Genomic DNA, 17,803 nt, shown 5'->3' on the forward strand with positions numbered 1-17,803 from the left:
TCTCTTCTGTATTAAGAGCCATTTCATAAATGTAAATTTCGCAAATCATTCAGCCAACGTACCATATATGCATTATCTGAATGTTACCTCTGCTTAAAAACATACAGTATGATACTCATTTTTCGTGTACATACCATTTCAAATGCATTTTATGTATTTTAGGGTGGGTTGGAAAACACAAGCATCGTTATATATGTTTAGTGTTGCTTAGTATTTAGTAATGATGGACATTATACGTGGAGTGGGTGTTGTAATCGGATCTAGGACCCTAATTAAATATTCCTGATTCATGCCCTTATGTGGTTATAACAAATCATATCCTTTTAAAGGCATAAGAATCATATCCATATTTAGTCATAGCCAATGCAGTCCAAATACGGCAAGGCTACTCCCATGGACTCCTAGAAAGTACAACGCGTTCTTTAAACAAACCAAGCCTCCAGCAGCCCGGGAATTCCCCCTGCTTTTGTTTTGATTTGTCCTAGAACTCCTGAGAGTCCTAAAAGAACTGCAAGTTCTTAGTGACGTCTTATGTCCAACCTTACGTCAAACTCAGCACCTTCCAGGTATAAATATACCAGCCTCTGCCTTAAGCAAACACAGGGTGGTTTGGAGCAGATCGGCTGTCTACTTATCCGAAGCCCAGCTGATGCGCGTGCCGAAGGAAGCCGACCCTCTCATTGACGCACTGAGAGAGACGCTGTCTTTTCTCCTGCCGAGAAATCCAGCTCCAGTGTTTCCAGTCACCCTTGCGGGTTGCTGGGAGATCGAGTCCTGAGAGAGAGATTCAAGACCTCCTTCATTCTATGACCAAGGTACGGAGTTGATTAGATCCTCAGAGAATTCTTGATTCAGATTCTTGGCAAAACTAACTTAACTTAAACTGCAGCTCACTTACTCCTTCCCACGTACTAGGCTTAGGTTAGGTACACCGGGGTAGGCGTATCTTAGAAGCACCAGTTGAGCACGTTTAGTCAATGATTTTAAGTATGTATATATTTTATCCGTTTTAAGTATTGTATGGCTAAGAAACCATATAAATGCTTTTACAGTATTATTTCATAATACTCCTTTTACTGTACGCACTTGTCTTCATAATAAGTATTGCAATTGTGGCAATTCATTTCTCTTGCATGAGAAAGAAGACTGCTCAATAAATAACAACTTTTATTGAAAACGCCTGTCTCTCTATTTCTCTGCACTCCTGGTGAAACTAAGCATGCACGATTGACTGAGTGAAATAGCCGTCTATTGTTTTCACACGACTCTGGAGATATACTCCTTATTCTGGAGGAGCAAAGTTGTCATGTTTATGCGGTTGTCAGAAACTAATCCCTTCTTGTCTATTCAGGAAAGTTAACTCCTTCCTGTTCACTCGAGAAAGTTTCTAGTGACCTCTGAGCTAGCTGGCATACCTAATTAAGTCTAACATATTCAGTAGAGACCTAGATGACCTCAGTCCTACGTCTAAGCTACCGTTTATGTTATTCCAATGCGCAAAGCCCATTGGGAATATAGGAACTACACTACACTTCAGCACGGACCCATCTACAGCACAGACTCAGAATAGCACAGAAGTGAAGATAAGGGTGATGCATCCAATACGAACCACTTAATTTCTATATGCACATTCCATTGCATCCTTTTTAGCTTCTTCTGCCGGTGCAGATTGGCACCATTCGTTTGCCTTGACTCTGCTCCAAAATAGATAGTCGACTAGCTTAGATTACCAGACCTTGTAATCTCTGAATAGGAACACAAGAAAACCAATTGAAGTCCTTCCACCCTCACTCACCCTCACCCTCACCCCCACTCTCACACCCCCTCACCCTCACACCCCCTCACCCTCCCTCATTCTCACCCTCACCCCCTCACACACCTCCTCACCCTCACACCCTCCCTCATTCTCACCCTCACACACCTCCTCACCCTCACACCCCCTCACACAGCCTCACCCACCCTCACTCACACACGCTCACACCCCCTCACCCTCACACCTCTTCACTCACACACCCCCACACCGTGACTCACACACCCTCACCCACCCTCAACCCCACACCCACCCCCTCACACACCCTCACTCACACACCCTCACTCACAGCCTCCCTCACACACCTTCTCACCCTCATGCTCCTTCACCCTCACACCCCTCACTCACCTCCTCACCCTCACTCACCTCCTCACCCTCACACCCCCTCACCCTCTCACCCCCTCACCCTCAAACACCCTCACCCTCTCACCTTCACTCACCCTCACCCTCCTCCTCACAAAACATAATAGCATAGCAAAACATGCTATGCTATGTTTTGTTGTGTTTGGGATGCTATGTTTTGCTATGCTATTTTTGGGTGTTTTGTTAAGCTATGCTATGTTTTGTTTTGTTGTGTTTTGCTATGTTTTGTTATGGTATGTGTTGTTTTGTTATGCTACGTTTTGTTATGCTATGCTACGTTTTGTTATGCTATGCTATGTTTTGTTTTGCTACCTTATGCTTTGTTTTTCTATCCTATGCTTTGTTTTGTTATGCTATGCTGTTTTGTTGTGTTTTATTATGCTATGCTTTGTTTTTCTACTCTGTTTTGTTATGTTATGCTATGTTTTGTTGTGTTTGGTATGCTATAACAAAAACATAGCATAGCAAAACAAAGCATAGCATAATAAAACACAACAAAACATAGCATAACAAAACATAGCATAGCACACCAAACCATAGCATAGCATAACAAAGCATAGCATAGCAAAACACAGCATAGCATAACAAAACACAGCATAGCATAACAAAACACAGCATAACAAAACACAGCATAGCATAACAAATCAAAGCATAGGATAGCAAAACCTAGTATAGCATAACAAAACAAAACATAGTATAGCAATACAAAACATAGCATAGCATACAGCATCACTCCGCACCGCCACAGCATCACTCAGGGGCACCACGACATCACTATGCGCTACCACAGCATCACTGAAGGCCACAACATCACTCGTTCGCCATCACAACATCACTCAGCGCCACCACAGCATCAATCTGTGCAACCATTCAACAACACCAGATGCACGTATGTTCTCTCAATGTTTCAAGCTTTATTGCAAATGTAACAAAAAGATGTTAATATTTCACTTCTGTTCTTGGATTTTCGTCACAATAAAATACACAGAACATAATCTTCACAAAAGTTATTTACAAAACTTTAAGCTAATGCCAATATAAATTACTATACCTTTCATTTAAGTATTAATTATTGAAAAAAATTAAACGCCATTGTTGTTTGTAATATCAATACATGTAAGTCATGTAAATACAACACATATTGCATTACAAATGCTATAGGTGTCACATTTGCGAAAGTTATAACTATTGGCATAGTAAATGACAAAGCTATTAATTTCGGTATTTTCAAAAACAAAACAAATAAAAAATGTGTCGTTTACAATACTAATAGGTCAAACTTTCTTAATGCGAGACCTATTGCATTGCAAATGCTTGTCTCATTTTTTTGTAAATATCTTTTTATTGCAGCAACATCAGAAAGGCATACAGTATATTCAATCCATTCCCCTTGGCACTCAATTGAAGCGCCGCTCCCTCACCCCTGTATCACACAGCCATTCAGCTCACACCCCGGAGGTTGAGCGGCAATATCACGGGGGAAAAAGAAACTGCGCTAGAGCATTCTGTATAGGTCTATAGCCACCAGCTGGGTGGGAAATGGCAGAGCTGCTTTTCGGTCCCAACGCTCCCTCTTCCATGTCCCAAGTCCAATTGAGCCAAGAGTCACTTTTCACCCTCCTTGAACAAACCGCCCCCTCCCCCGCAACACCCTCACAGGCCCGGACTGGCCGTTGAGGGCACCGGGCAATCCCCCGGAGGGCCGCATGGTTGGGGGCCGGTTTTGGGCCCCTGGGGCCGTTTTTGTTACAGGGCCGTTATGCTGCAAAAACGGCCCTGTAACAAAAACGGCCGAAAACCGGCCCTGTCACAGTGCGCGGTCGCACCTCTCCCCCCTCCCCTCTCCTCCCGGAGGGGGCGAGGGGGGCCGGCCGAGCACTTTGCCAGGGCCGGTTCTGGTTCCCAGTCCGGCCCTGCACCCTCATCCCCACCTACCCCTCCACCCTCGTCCAGGACCACCCCTAACCGCCCTCCCGCCCCCGCCCAGTCCCCCCACCCCCCCAGGCGTGCCAGAGTATCACCTAACCGAGTCCTCAACCCTATTGCAAATGCTTGTCTCATATGGAAACTATCCATCAACCTAAACCAAAATCTTTCGGGTAAGCGTGATCACGGCAACTACAGTTTCATAACAAACGTCAGTGGTATTGCGATTCTCACGGGCAGAAAATTCTATTATTGCAGTTGTACAAATACATGAAATATTTTTGCATCCTACAATATTTTTTAAAGTATTCACTACAATATGTAAACCTGATTCTCCTAAAACGAGTTTATGTTGCGTTTCTCTGATTTGCATTAAAACTATTATTATGGTATGGAAACGTGCATCTTGCAAGTCGTTTAAGTATTAGACATATTGCATGGGGGTAGGGAATAAGTGCAGGAAAGAGTAAATGAGAGTGAACACCAGCGAGGCGAAAGCTACGAGCACGAACGGGCACAGAAGGCAGACAAAAGAGAAGAGTAAACTTGAGATAAAAGTCTGAATGGAGGGAGAGAGCGAGGCACTGCTGGTCCCACCTTTGAGAATCCAATGAACAAGGGCAGAATGGGCGGCACTCAGCAGCTGCCACACTCGGTGTCCACGCTCACAGCACTCTCGAGGGTCTGCTGAGAGCAGTAGGACACTGGGGGTAGAGGTCTCCGAGCGACGGCTCGAGCCAGACCAGGAAGCGCGCGGGGACGAAGCCTCAGCCTCGTCACGCTGACTCAGCACATCCTACTATCAGTGAGGCCTCACACACCCAGTCACATCCTGCATAATGCCTCCTCCCAGGCACTCGAAACACTATGCTGCAGTCCCATCTCGCACTGGGGGCCTTGCAATTGGCCCAGGAGCCCCTACTTGTTGCCCACAGTGCACACTCCAGAAGTGACTGTGTGCAACCGTGGAGGGGAAGGCCGCAGCCTGCTCTGTCCATCTCATGTCGCGGCACCCTCGGGTCCGACTGAGGGGACACCACTGAGCTGAACTAAAGGTGCGTGGGGAACTCGGGGAGGGGCAGAGTCCCAGGTCTGTGGGCACTGCACAGCTGTTCTCTGAGTGAGACGGTAGGGTATAGCTCACCTGCTGTCCAAGGCTGCCTCGTGCAGCCATCACGGCTTAAGGGCACCCTTTTCCTTAAGTCCAAATGCCCGATTTCTTACGCATGCACCTCTCCTTGTCTCTTCTTATGGGCAGTATTTGGCAATAGTCTCTTCAGTGCCATATGCAGAGGGTGGGCTGCTCCGAACACACGAGGAAATGAAAAATCCCCACATTAGTGGTGCCATGGTTTGTATCCAACAAAGGTGCTCTCTGGCATGAGGGTCAAGCTCAAACATAACGATCAAATACTGGAACTTCACATCTAAGGGACATCATTCTTTGTATAGAACAAAAGCTTTAGTGTGCTGGCACTGAACCAAGGCCTGATTGGACATCACTAGGGGTGTTTCATTTGAACCCCTGACTGCCTCTTCAAGCAGTCACAGACAGTAAACTCCTGAAAACAGATAGGCTCCTGCCTCCTGGTGAGGATGGATTGGCGGCACTTCCCCTCTGAAAGCTTGAAGAAGGGACAAAAGACTCAGTCAAATACATTTGCATGGAGTACCTTGATATTAGGAGGCATCCTCGGTTTCACACTGGTCAAGTAACCATCTAAAATTTTCTAGCATTGTTTAGCCGTGTTCTTAAAATGAAAAGAACTTTATCCACACCCCCTTTGCACCGGGAAAAAAAGAGACAAGCACCAAAGTGTGTTTGAGGTATCGTACATCACATATTCCCCAGAACTGATACTTGACTTTGCAAGTGTTGCATTTCGTCTCTCTGGCATGCATTTCTTTAAATTAGAGTGTGAATCAAATAATCTATTTTTGATACAATCAATACAGTCTTTCATGTGGGTCAGAAGAGCCAATGGGTTTTGTGCAAGATGTTTTTAGACACTACAGTATAGGGTCATTCCTCATAAAGCATGAGGGACAACAGAAAAGTCAGGGAATAAGTGAGGAAAATCAGACCTGATCACAAACTGGTAAGTAGCTCAGTGGGTTAACCTGAGAGCAGAAAATACAATATGGCCAGCAGCTCATATTAATGTAAGTCAGCGGTGATGATTCTGTGTCGAGAAGTGGAATAAAGTCTGGGGAATATTGGGTGGATACATTCCTTTTGCATGGGATCTCCACTGGTATGCATTTTATGGTTCCCACTCTCTTCAGGAAGCACTGTCCCTGTGGGCCATTTGCACAATTCTGTTATTCTTTGTCTGGGTCTCTCCGTAAGGCAGGATTGGAGGCTCACTAAATCCATGGTTAGAGGTCCTCAAGAAGGTATGTTGGATGCTTTCACTGGCCTCTGAATGTAGGTCTCAACCACAGTGCAGGTGGGGCAGCGTTAATCCCTTGGGATGTGGTTCTTTCTGGAACTGCTTCATTCCTCTATTAATGCATTAAGAAGACCCTCCCAGGAACATTCTGTTTATGGGGGAATCTCCCTTGGGGCATCATCAGATGCACCCTTCCTTAAGGGGGGGGGGGGGTCTTCCTTAGGGTGTGATGGGCAGCTATATGTCTCCGAGTAGGGAACCTGCCTGGGTTCTGGGTTATTGCTGTGTGGTTCCATTGTGTTCTGGAAGGTGATCACCCTGCTTAGGCGCTGCTGGGCATCTTGAAAGGGGATACTTTCCATAGGATGCTCAAGATGTTTCCATTCTTCAGTGAGATTAACAGGCAGTTTCATGTTCCTTTACTTGCACATCATCCCAGGGTATGTCAGGTGGCTCCTTTTTTCATAGGGTAGACATGTTGTCTGGGGTATTTTTTTATATTAGCTAATGTCACAACGCTGTAGAATACACTGGCCATCCAACTATGACACACAGATCAACTACTCCTGTTTAGGAAAGCACAGAAAATGCTATTGTTGAGAAGTAGTTTGCCTGCCACAATGCTCCGCTGCCTCTGGTCACCAATACTCCACAGACACCAAGATGATGGTGATGCCCCGATTAATTACTGGTAATCCTCATTACTCTTAGTCCTACCAATCACACTTGTTACAACATGAGGCTGACTCCGCCCTCTGGACAGAAAACAAAATCCCACACAGAGGAGTATTCTAGTTAGCTTTACCCATCCACATGGGTACCATATAAGGCACGGGCTTACCCAGAATCCTCATGAAATATCAACACAAAATCAAAGGCTCATAGGGGGGAGGGAACGTAATAACTAACAAGGAAAAATTGGACCAATAGTCCATTCATTACAACAGGAGGTACACCAAATAATCAGCCTTTGAAAAAAATGCATTATATAGCAAGTATGCACACCCGTTTTGATGCACTGAACCTGTGAACTAATAGAAATTGTCAAGCAATTAATTTTAAAACTGAACTTAACATCCCCAAAAAGTTCTTAGAACAATCCAGAACATTTTTCATGCTGTAATGTCTCCCAAAGTAGAGTCCGAAGATCAAGTGGATGCTCTATAAATCTCTGAAAGAGACACATCATGGTACACTGTCCACGATGCAGCCACGCTCCCAGTAGATTGACCATGAATCAAGCTGCCTCCAGACAAGCTCTGTTGAGCCTCCAGGTATACTCCAGCCACCTACTCAATGTGGCTATAGTTGCAGACATGTCTTGGCCTGCTTGCCCAAAAGTCACAAAGAGTCGATCAGTCTTCCTGAATGCTTGAGACCTGTCAAAATAAAATGGAAAGGGTACGTTTAACATCCAGAGAGTTTAGAACCTTCTCCTCCTCTGAGAAAGTAGAGAAAGGAAAGAAGGGAGAATCGTCGCTTGGGACACATGAAAGAAGAGTGAAACTTAGGTAAAGAAGAGTAAAACTTAGGTAAAAAGGAAACATCCAGACGTAGGACGGCTTTATCCTTGAAAATCTGAGAAAAGGAGGACAATAGAGTAAAGCAGAAAGCTCCCCAATCCTTAGAACATATGTGATAGCCACTATAAAGAGAACTTTATAGGAGAGAAATCTCTAACCAACTTCCCCTAGAGGCTCAAAGGCAGAGGTTTGTGAACAGACAGTAAACCCCAAGTGGGAGAGGATTTTAGCAGAGGTCATGAAATAAAGAAACTCTTTAAAACTCTGTGAATCAATTTCTCCCAGAGGCTCAGAAAACTCTCTAAATACCTTGACACAGATCGGGTAAGAGTGAAGAGAAAATATCAAGTTGATTGCCCTCCAGCAAAAACTACAAGATTGTTGAAAAAGAACAGAAAAAAACCAAGAGATCCTGCTAGGAACACCATTCGTGAAAAATATATCAATGACTAGAGTAGGCTTTGAGAGTCACTGGGAGACCCTTATTTAACAGGTTCTCCCTTTCAACCTCCAAGCAGGGAACGTGATGAAAATGTAGAGGGCAAGGAGTCTCGAAAGGAGATCGAGTTTAACAGAAGAGGCCAAGTGGCCAGTTGCTGTAGAAGAGGAAACCATGAACCCCTTCGCCAGAACGGAGGGTACTATCAAGATAATCTATGCTCTCTCCCATTAAATCTTTGGCAACGTCTTTGTTGTCAAGGGAAATTAAGAGAAAGAATAAAGGTGCCTCTTGGGCAATCCACCAGGCGAGTGTCCATGCACTGGGCTTCCTCCTACTGAAACCCTGAATAATGCCTCAGAACCTTGAAATTGTTCCTTGATGCATAAAGCTCCAGAAACGGCCAACCTAACTTCCAACAGGGCTGGAGGAAGATCTTGTGTGACACTAGGTTCAGTGATGAGGGGAATGTCATTCTCAGCTGAGCCACATGAGTTATCTGCACCCTTGATGGGAGATGATGTCAACTCAGAAGATTGAACTCTACCCAGCGACCAATTGATGACTGTACTTGATTCAAGGTCTTGGATTTGGTGCTCCCCTAATACTTTACGTAGGTAATGAAGATTGTGTTGTAGGAGAGCTCTGTAGACTGCCATGAGTTCCCTCTAATTGGACGACTTCCTCTGCTCCTACCAGGACCATTGGTTGATATGCATGCCCTTGATCAGGTTGCGAGTGTCCTACCACCATTCCTATTCCTAGACCTGACTGGAGAGAGTAACCAAGTGAACGAGAGAGTGAGTCTTCTGAGAGTAGAACCTGTGTAGCTGCCAAAGGAATGGTCGTAGATGTAGGTGTGCCCAGGGGACTAGGAATACAAATATCTCCATATGCCCCTGAAGATAGTCGTCTAACTAAGGGTAAACTGGACTACCATGTAAGTAAAGGTAAGCCATAACAGGAGCCATCATCTTGGTGAAAGCCTTAGGGGCTGATTGTATGACGAAGTGGAGGACCCAAAACTGCAATGACGACTCTGGAAAGAAATCTCAGAAAACTCCAGTCCTGCTGAGCAGGAGGGATATGAAGGTAAGCATTCATTGGATCCAGGGTAATCATGAACGTTAGAGATGGAATTAATGGGGTATTCCTTTGAAGGGTTTTCATCTTTGACTTTGACATCCGTGATGAAGAACTTCAGAGCCTTCAGGTCTATCGGTAGATAATAACCTGAGATGATTTCTTGAGCAGGAAGACTGAGTAGACCCCCCAGCCTCCTTCCCTCTGAGGCAAAGGGCAAATTGCTCTTCTCTTGAAAAGAGAGGACATTTTCTCCATTGAGGCCTGCCTTTTGATGGAATCCCGGAGAACAGGGGTGAGGATTATTCCTGACAACATTGAAGGAGTCTGGAATTCTATGTGGTAACCCATCTTGACAATGCTGAGGACCCATCTGTCTGTGGTTATGGAACTCCATGCACAGAAAAAGTCCCTGCTACCCAGCATAGTCAGGAATTCTGTCTTAGAACCAGCGTCTGATTTCGGTTTCCTGAAGTAACGAAATCTGGAATCTGGAGGAAGGATATGATGTCTGTCTCCTCAATGGTTGCCGTAAAGACTTCTATCTAGAGGACGTGAAAGAAATGGAAGTTGTAGGCATTTTTTTCTTAAGGCAAGGCGTGCTTCCTTTCCTTAAAGAGGGGATGGAGCTTCTCTTCTTAACCTGCTTCAAACAATTTGTCCTTCAAAAAGCCTTTTAACCCCTTCACTGCGGCGGCTATTCCGCCGCAGTGCTAAGGGGGCGGGGCGGGAGAGCGGCGGGCGCATGCTGGTGACGGAACCGCTCCGTCACCAGCGTCGGTTGCGCTGTGCTTGTGACGGAGTGGTTCCGTCATGGCCTCGCCCGCTCAATAGAACGCTCAGCGCAGGCGCGGAATTCGCGCCGCGCATGAGCGGCGGGCGGGCCATGACGGAACCGCTCCGTCACAAGCACAGCGCAACCGCAGCTGATGACGGAGCGGTTCCGTCATCAGCAGGGGAGGGGTTAACAGAAGTTGCTTTCTAGCCAACATGTGTATTCCAGTCCTTTAGATACAGATTTTGCCTGGTCAAAATGGATGCTTCACACGCCAGAACAGAGGATCTTGCCACATCAAAGGCTATGTCATAAAGGAACTCAATATGTCTTTCCAAAAACCCTAATAAAGGAAGACAATCTTTCCTATGTGAACATATGAAAGAGAAGCTTTAAGTTAAAGACGGAGTTGTATAAGCCCCATAAACATCAGCTCTAAGCGCAATGTGAGATCCAGAAAAAAAACTTCTTTAAGACACAGTCCATTTTCTTTTCTACCGGGTCTTTGAGAATATTCTCCTTCGCCATGGAAGAACAACACCTCAAATTGGCCAAAGCGGAGTCTACTTGGGCAGCAGGCAGAAGAACACTCTCCATGCCTCTCAGAAGAAAAACCGTTTTCATAAATCTCAGCAAAAAATAATTCTCAGGATCTTTCCACTCATTCTTGATGACATCCAAAATAAACTGGTGAACAAGAAGACCCAGGTTAAGAAGTTTGAGAAACTGCGGAAGTAAATTATCCGGAAATGAAAAAGGTTGTTCCATTGGAGGAAATCCCATATTCTCCCAAAAATGAGAAAGAATGCCCTGTAATACTTTCTTTGAGATATATAATTACCTTTAAGGTCAGGAGCCGGATGAAAAGTTTGAAATAATGTAAATACTACTATTTTTTATTGTATAGCCCTACTCATCTCAATGCAGGGTGTCAGAGCGCTTTACATCAACACACGCATATTACATGTACAATACATTATATAAGTTTGTGAATTAATGTACAGGATGTGTTACATAAAACTGGGGGATTGCAAGGAATAGAAGTCACATATCTTCTTCCATAGCTCACTTATCTTATCTTAAGGGGCTCTTATATAGCGCACTGACACCAAAAGGTTTCCTGGCGGTGGCTGAGTGCTGTGAGATGGGGAGACGGGGGTCTAGCCAGTCTGTGTGAAAAGGTGAGTTTTCAGAAGTTTTCTAAATGCCAGGAGGGAATTGGCAGATTTGAGAGGGAGGGGCAACTGATTCCAGAAGGCGGGGGCAAGATAAGCGAATCTACGACGGCCAGTTTTTTTAAGTTTGGTAGAAGGGACAGCTAGCAATAGGCGATGGGAGGAACGGAGATTACGTACCGGACAGTAAGGGACGACCAGTGATTTGAGAAAGGCAGGGGAGGTCCCGGACACAGCCTTGAAAGTCAGGCAGCCGATCTTAAATGCAGTCCTCTGCTCCACCGGCAACCAGTGGAGTCTGTGAAGCAGTGGTCTCGCAGATTGCCACTTCGGGGTTTTATAGGCCAGTCTTGCTGCTTGGTTCTGTACAATCTGCAGCCTATTAAGGAGGAATTTGCGTAGGCCATAGTACAGGGAGTTTGACAAATCCAGGCGGGAGAGCACCAGGGCAATCAGGACTTGTATCAGAGCCTCCGGTGTCAGGAGGTGGGAAACTTTCCTGATTTTTCTGAGCTGGAACATGCATGATGACACAACCACACCCACCTGAGGCTTAAGAGAGAGCTCCGAGTCGATTATGACCCCGAGGCTCTTTGCTGACTTAGCCGGGACGGGCGGGGAGCCAAGCTCAGTCGGCCTAAACTGTGGGCCCCAGTGAGTAAGACTGTCTCCTGGGAGAATTAACCCGGTCTTCCCCGGGTTCAATTTAAGCTGGTGGGAGTTCATCCAGTGTTGGACGTGTAGCATCACTGCTTGGCAATCGAGGGCTGCATTGGGGGTGTTGAGCGGAAAGATGATTTGCAGATCGTCTGCATAGTTGAATACGGTGACATTCCACCTCTTCAAGGAAAAAATGAGCGGCTGAAGGGAGAGATTAAAAAGCAGAGGGGACAGGGAGGATCCCTGAGGCACTCCCCAGATGGATGGGACCTGCGCGGCTGTGAAGGGACCAAGCCGGACCGCCTGCATTCTGCCCGACAAGAAGGATTTAAGCCAGGCAGAAGCCAGGCCTCGGATGCCAGCTTGCTCGGAACGGTGGATAAGGATGTTATGGTCCACCGTGTCGAACGCAGCCGACAGATCCAGTAAGATGAGCGCCTTTATCGGCATTAGCCCTAAGCGTATCCATAACTGCCAGGATCACAGCCTCGGTGGAATGGGCTGGTCTGAACCCTGCCTGATTAGGTTCGAGAAAGTTGGAACACTCGATGAATTCAGATAGGCAGCTGGTAACGTGTGCCTCCAGGATTTTGGATAGATAGGGCAAAAGAGAAATAGGCAGATAGTTGGCGAGATCGTCCGGGTCAGCTCCAGGCTTCTTCAGTAAGGGCACAAGGACAGCCTCCTTGAAGGAATTAGGCACTACTCCTGCCTACAATGAAGCATTTAATAAAGGCAAGATGCAGTCCGGTAAGGACAGGCAGATGTCACGAAAGACAGAGGGAGGGCAGCAATCGTTGGGCGAGCCGGATTTGACCCGGGCAGCAAGTTTAGCCAAAGTACTGGGATCGAGGGCAGGGAAAGAAAGCAAAGAGAGCGGGTTTTCAGGGGGGGAGGCTGGCATATCGTCAGGAAGGACTGAAGGGATAGTATTCTTGATCTTGACGATTTTTTCGATAAAGAAGCTATTTAAGGCATTGCAAGATTCTTGCGTCGGGGTCTGGGAGGGGAGAGTCCTTGCATCAGACGTGAGCTCCCTCATGATTGAAAAGATCTCCTGAGGTTTGTTATGAGCAGTGAGAATCCTTTCCGAAATGTGAAGAGCTTTTGCTGCCATAATTGCATCTTTATATTTTTTTCTCGCTGCAACATATAGCTCTCTGTCGATGGGCAGATAATTGCGTCTCCACCTACGTTCCGTTTGGCGCAGTTCGAGTTGCTGAGCTTTCAAGGTGGAGTTAAACCTCTTGTGGGACTTACTGTGCCGGGAGCGGGGGAAACTAGAGGGAGGGGCAAAACGATCGCTGGCTTTGATGATCCAGCCAGTAAGATCTTCCTCCAGAGTATGGACAGTCGCAGTATTAGACAGCGAAGGACGAGTCTCAGCCAAGAACGAGAGAAATGCCTGAGAGTCAAGAGTACTCCATTTACAGGCAGTCCCACCGGCCATGGGAGAGACCTTAGTGCAACCCCTGACTGTGATCACTGTATTGATCAAGTGATGGTCGGACCAGATACAGGGGGTGATCACAGAGTAGGAAGGAGTGAGATTATGAGTCCAGATGTGATCTAAGATGTGGCCCCCAGTATGAGTGGGAGAAATAACGTGTTGGTTCATGTTGAAGCTGGTGAGGACTTCAAATAACTCAGCCGCATGAGGACCAGCATCATTATCATTATACCAATAGTTGAAGTCGCCAAAAATGGCGACTCGAGCAGATGAAATAAGTAGATTAGCTAGCTGTTCACTGATGGCAGTAGGGAACGAGGGCATAGGGTAGGGAGGACGATAGAGGATGGCAATGGTAAGAGCTCCCTCTCCAGTCTCTAGCTTAATGAGGAGATTGTCCACGTCAGTAAGAGTGAAAGAGGACGTGGAGGTAAATTTAAGCTCCTTACGAATGACAGCTGCTACCCCGCCGCCGGCACGGCCAGAAGGTCGGTTCCTGTTGAGCAGGTAATAATCTGGGGACAGAGCAGCTAGGATGTCAGGGAGAGAATCATCAGTCAGCCAGGTCTCTGTAAGTAAAAGGATATCAGGCCTTTCGTCTGTGAGGAGGAAGAGATCAACCTGATGCTTGGCCAGTGAGCGTGTATTTAAGTATAGGACCCGGATACGTGTTTCAGTCGTGCTGGGATCAGATAACTGTTTAGTACAAGGGGAAGGAGGATGTACATTCCGCGCTATAGCAAGTGCCGAGATGGAGTCTAGGGTCCGCGGGGGTAGTGCAACAGATACACAGTCCAGATCCCTAAGAGCCTGAGAGGTATAAACAAAGAGGGAGGGGGGCCTCCTGCGCCTCCTTGGCGCGGACGGGCGCAGACGGGCAGGACTCTGGCCCGACTCGGCGCAGGTCCGGTCCCGTCACTGTACTATTATCCTCGCAATGCGCTCAAACGTACACTATAGCCCTGCTAAACATATATGTGAGGGCTTTAGATCTGATGTCAATTCTTGTGATTCCACTTCCTGTAAATTCGTGGCTTGTGATGCCACTTTCTATGATGTCAATTCCTATGATGCCATGTGTGATGTTGTGCGCCGTGGTGTCACTTGCATACTGTCTAACTAGGTTAGTCCCCCCACTTATTTTTTAGGACTTGTGCCTAGGGTAAGACATGTATTGCCGCCACGTGCAGTAGGTCCCAGCGAGACACAGCAGAGGAACTGAGACTACAGAGCCCAGCAGGGAAGTCTCCAGCTCTCCAAACATCTAGTCCCGTGTGTCCTCGCCCAAAGGTTAAAAAAAAAAAAAGAAAAGGGAGGATTCTGGGTAAGCCAATTCATCATATGGTACTGAGGAGCATGGATAAGTAGGACTTACTAGAATACTCTTGTTTGTTTTCTGTGTGCAGAGGCTGGAGTCACCCACATGTTGAAATGACTGGGGTGAGGGACTTAGGTTGCTTCTGGTCACCAATGCTCTAGAAATACTATGATGACGGTGGTTTTCTGAAGACAAGAACACTTGTTTAGTTGAGAACTCTTGGTGAACACACTACTTAATCACTTCTCTGTTTGGAAGGCGCAAGTAATGAACTCTGCTACGGTGCTACGGGTGATCTCCACTGCTCTGTGGACTGTGGTGCCGCTGGCTACAATTGCCACGTACATTCCTCTAGGAAGTGGGGTCTCAAATGATAAATTTCTATTCCTTTAGGGATGAAGTCTTCCTTGGAGTCGTTGGGTGGTAACTTTCCAATGATCATTGTTGGTGATTCTATTGCTCTGTGGTCGGGCATCTCCTCACAGTGTCGTTCTGTCGTTTGTGTCATTCTGGGCTACTTTTTTTTTTACTCTGATTATTTTGGGGTAAGACAGAACTGCTGGGAACAAGGAGCTCGTCTCTAAGGGTGTATCTTAACCTACATGCCAATACTTAAACACACATAGGAGGGGGATTCAGAGGCAGAAAAACTGAGTTTTTACTGTCCCATTAACTTGCATGGAAGTGGAAGAATCCAATATATCACAAATTCAGCAGCCTAGATAGAGAGTGTTGGCATTCTGCTGTGCCGAGTCTTGCATAGTGCATGAGACACTAATGTAAAATGGATGTTTAATTGGAGCTCCCCACAGTAATACTTTAGCAATGCATACTTTTCAAGTCTCTATAGTCAATTTTCTTTGTGTGACTTGTTTCAGCTTTGAAATGTGTTGGAAACAATAAACAACCAAACTGCTTTGCATTTTACCATATAAATTATTCTAAGCTGCCACTTCAGACACTGGACTCTACTAGTCTATGTATGTGGTATTGGTAGGTCATAACCAGCTTGTGTTTAATGGTAGAGACGCAGTATTCAGATAATGTTTAAAAGAGCAACATCTATGGCTGCGAGTAAATCAAAACGAGTAATTGCTTTTAAAGGTTTATGAAATATTTGAGTACGTTTTTAAAATATATATATTTCGCGGAGTGTCAAAAAAAGTGCGCACGCTGCAGATACCGTATTTGTATTTTGACCCTTGATGTAGAGAAGTAGAGACCATTTATTTCTCACTGAACAGGAGTGTATTTTCACAACATATGTACACACTTCAAATATGGAGCTAAGAAAGAACATATAAAGGAACGACGTTACATTGTAAGCACTCAATGATTTAACTAAAATAATGAAGAATCAATGGAGGATGCGACTAGGTGGATGGTCTTTAATACAAGAAAAGTTTTTCACATACGTTACAGGATCGCAAGATTTACGAACATATGGAGAAACCTGCACGAACATAAAAATAAGGAGCAGGCCGAGATCTACATATTATGTACACTGTAAATAAATGCCAGGCGCGATTTGCTTCACTATTCCAAATAAATAGGTGTCCAAGAGCTAAAGAAGCGCAAACGTGAAATGGGATCGGATCACAGGGCCGGAATTGGCATGGGTGAGGGTCCTAGATCAAGGACGCCAGTCTTTATGGGGAGCACAGAGGTGTTTCCATTCTGTTCTAGCAGACAGCAGCATGTCCCTCCCTCTCGGCTCCAATGTATCCGATAATTGTGTAAAATATATATTTATTTATTTTATTTATTTATTTTACTTGCGGCGGGTACCGTTTTACACCACATTGTCCCCCTTCCTTCCACCTCTCTTTTTCGTCTCACCCTCTGCTGCCACGCAACAATTCTATCCCCCATATCAACAACTGACGGAGCTAAATGGTGAATTGATCAGGCCAGTTCCTTTATTCACCAGCAGCAGCGAAGGCGCAAAATTTCTATCCACCAAGGGTGTTATCACTTATCATATGTGAATAGTTTAATTAATCATATTATGTTTATATTGCCGTTTGCTACTTATAGTTTCATTATCAACGTGCCCTAATCTAATGGGAAAATAAGACTGGAGTTACCAACACAGCACCACCTTCCTGTCTGTAATAAAGAGTCATATAAGAGGCATGCACTTGCCATTAATTAGGCGCAAGGCACGCAGAATACCTGGCGCCGGTGGACAATGTGGTCTCCCTGGGAGTACGTCAGATAATTCATGTTCTCTGAAGCTTGGGTTCACGTGAATACTAGTTTCCCCTAATTTGGCTTACTGGTGGATTCAAACGGTGTTCTGTTTTGGGCGACATATTCTGTGAATATACGGTTAGTAATGTCATTCCCCAGGGCGAGGTGAGGACTGTTACTACACTACAAAGGGGTGTGTCCCCTCTCACTAAAAAATGTTGTTACTGGAGGGTACAGTCGCCTTGAGGAAGTGGGTGGAGTGTCCTCTAGAAGAGCCAAGCGATCACTCACCACCGCCACTGAGCACCTCCGCCGGCCCGAGGCGCTACAGGCCTAGACGCCGCTCTCGCTGTCCGCCGCTCCGCAGACGTCACATGATGTTTGGTCATGTGACCCCATTCATGAAGCTTGCCCAACCCACCAGGACCCGAAGAAGCAAACCAGGGGGATCGATCGAGAGAGCGATGCTACGTCTTAAAGCCCCAGGCACAAAAGAATACAGAAATAAAGAACTAGAGTGCTAACAATATCAGAATACCAAGCGGAAACAGAGGCCATGTTTAGTGAAGAATGAAAATTCACAGAATTTCCGGACATCTGTCTACAAGAAAATAAACAAGAGAGATCCAAGGGCCGTGTCTGGAGTTCACTATTGTCATACTGTAATCAATTCTAGAGACTACTCTTGGAGTGCT

At 45.8% G+C, this 17,803-nt stretch overlaps 1 protein-coding gene across 2 annotated transcripts in view; it reads right to left on the reverse strand.

Annotated features, from left to right (window-relative positions):
- The window catches only part of MAFG (MAF bZIP transcription factor G), a 164,879-nt gene extending 147,353 nt beyond the window's left edge, over window positions 1-17,526 (reverse strand). The window contains exon 1 of one of the 2 annotated variants that reach the window (XM_086931176.1): window positions 17,400-17,526. The gene's annotated coding sequence lies outside the window, so the exon portion shown is untranslated. Of the gene's footprint in view, window positions 1-4,696; window positions 4,808-17,399 lie in introns of those variants that run through there. The other variant, XM_086931177.1, reaches the window with a different exon arrangement.
- Window positions 17,527-17,803: the final 277 nt, after the last annotated feature.

Source organism: Lissotriton vulgaris, chromosome 7, assembly GCF_964263255.1.
Source record: "Lissotriton vulgaris chromosome 7, aLisVul1.2, whole genome shotgun sequence".
NCBI lineage: Eukaryota > Metazoa > Chordata > Amphibia > Caudata > Salamandridae > Lissotriton > Lissotriton vulgaris.